Raw genomic sequence first — 1,927 nt, forward strand, 5'->3', positions numbered from 1 at the left:
TCTCCTATCCCTAGAACGCAGATTTACAAAGCACGGGGAGAGGGCAGAAGGCAAGTCTCCATGGAGGGAGACTTTCAGGGGGGCACCTCAAAGTGGGGGGAGTCCAAGGTGCTGCCCAGATTTCAGCGATGTCCTGAGGTATCCAGTGGCAGCTGTCATTCAAATGGGGAGCCTTACGCCTGGCCCAGTTCCAGCCGGGGTAACGCTCTTCCGCCAAACTAACCCCCCTCCTTCCATCTTTTCAGCGGGACTCAGTATCCTTCCCCTCTTGCCGCCCTATAGTAGGGGGTGCAGTGGCTGTGCGCTGTCCAACAGCTGCCGCCCCCCACCCCAGAGGTGGCTGCCCTCCAGTGCTGGGCAGGGCGGCGCGCGGAGCCTTTGGGACGGAACAGTGACTAATGACTGCCGCGGTGCCAGCTCCCAGCTTGTCAGCGGCGGCTTCTCCCCAGCCAAGGCGGAAGAGGCGGAGTTTCACCTGGAGCCCGCGGGGAGGAGCTGGGGCTAGCTGCTCTCTCGCAGGTACAGGGCGGAGCAGGAAGCAGAGGGCGCCCGTGGCAGCAGGGAGCCCCCCACCCGCGCCCGCCTGGGGCTGCTGATGCTGGGAGATGGCGGGTGGCCGGTCCGTGGCGCTGGCGGCCGGGCTCCTCCTGGCCGCGGCTCAGCTCCTGCAGCTGGCAGGTAAGCGGCGAGGGGTGCCGCGTGGTGGCTGTGCGGGGCGCGGGCTGGGGTGGGAAGTTACAGGGCAGCCTCCCTGGCGGGCTGGGGCGCGGGGTGCAGCGAGCCCTTGGCGCAGGCACCGCTGCAGAGCGCGGGAGCTCAGCGAGCCCCGCCGTGAGCTGTGCCCGGGAGGGGGGCTGGGTTGAATTCAGGGCGCCTCGGGGCTTCAGCCTGGGGCTCGCCACAAGCCTTTTCTCACCGGCCTGAAGAGTTTAGAGCCGTCTGTCCGCCTGGCTGCTGGCCGTGCTGTGGGTCCCAGGCTGCTAGAGAGACATGGTGCGGGAGGGAGTGAATATCTTTTACTGGACCAACTTCTGGAGGTGGGAGAGACGCGTTTCCCAGAGCTCTGTGTGGCTCCAAAGCTTGTCTCTCGCCAACTAAAGTTGGTCCAATAAAAGAGAGTGCTGCTCCCAGCTTGCCACTTGGCCTTGTAACTATTCTAAAGAGCCATCAGTCATCACTGATGGGTGCGGGGATGGGCTTACACCAGGCATGAATTTAGCCCCCACCCCACCCCCAGGTTCTTGCTTTTCCCTCTCCAGAGTCTGTTCTTTCTTAACACTCCAGTGGAGGAAAGACTGCTCAGTTTCGGTCTGGCCTTCTTGGACATAATTTACAACAGTGTTTTGAAAGGAGAGTCACGAGTTGCTTTTATTTGTATATCCCTTTGCAAATGTTTTGTTTTTTTGTGGCTAAGAGGCAGAGCCAACTTTTTAAAAGGGAGCAGCTCTTGGTGCCTTGATGAAATTGTCCATCCTGTTAAAATCTGACTCTTGTGTGTGTGTTTCATGCAGACAGAAAAGCTATTCACTGCATGCTCATTTTTAAAATAATACATTAAGATCTCATTTAGACGCTAATAATATACGCCAGTAATTTGTTTGCCGAAGATGGTTGCTCCCTGCTTTGCCCTTATTTCGTGTGGCTGTGCTAATGTGTTGCAGTGAGCTGAGAAAAGCTGTTGGCTTTAAACCTCAGTCAAGATACAGTGAAAATTGTAGACACAGTGGCGTAAAATAAGAGTAAAGTAAGTTTTAGCTTGGAATACTTTAAAGCTATGTTCATAATTGAATAACTGCATAGTATCTTAATTTTAAAATGTTGCCTTCATATCTAGAATCCCATAAACTTTCATGTTTCAGAGTAGCAGCGGTGTTAGTCTGTATCCGCAAAAAGAACAGGAGTACTTGTGGCACCTTAGAGACTAACA

The 1,927-nt window shown here is 55.3% G+C and overlaps 1 protein-coding gene across 1 annotated transcript in view; it reads left to right on the forward strand.

Annotated features, from left to right (window-relative positions):
• The first annotated feature begins 619 nt into the window (after positions 1 to 619).
• Positions 620 to 1,927, forward strand: part of LOC113405173 (CUB domain-containing protein 1) — a 46,770-nt gene continuing 45,462 nt past the window's right edge. Inside the window, exon 1 of the mRNA XM_026646109.1 lies at positions 620 to 678. The gene's annotated coding sequence lies outside the window, so the exon portion shown is untranslated. The remainder of the gene's footprint in view (positions 679 to 1,927) is intronic.

Source organism: Terrapene carolina, unplaced genomic scaffold, assembly GCF_002925995.2.
Source record: "Terrapene carolina triunguis isolate 2854851 unplaced genomic scaffold, T_m_triunguis-2.0 Scaffold34029, whole genome shotgun sequence".
In the NCBI taxonomy this organism is placed as follows: domain Eukaryota; kingdom Metazoa; phylum Chordata; order Testudines; family Emydidae; genus Terrapene; species Terrapene triunguis.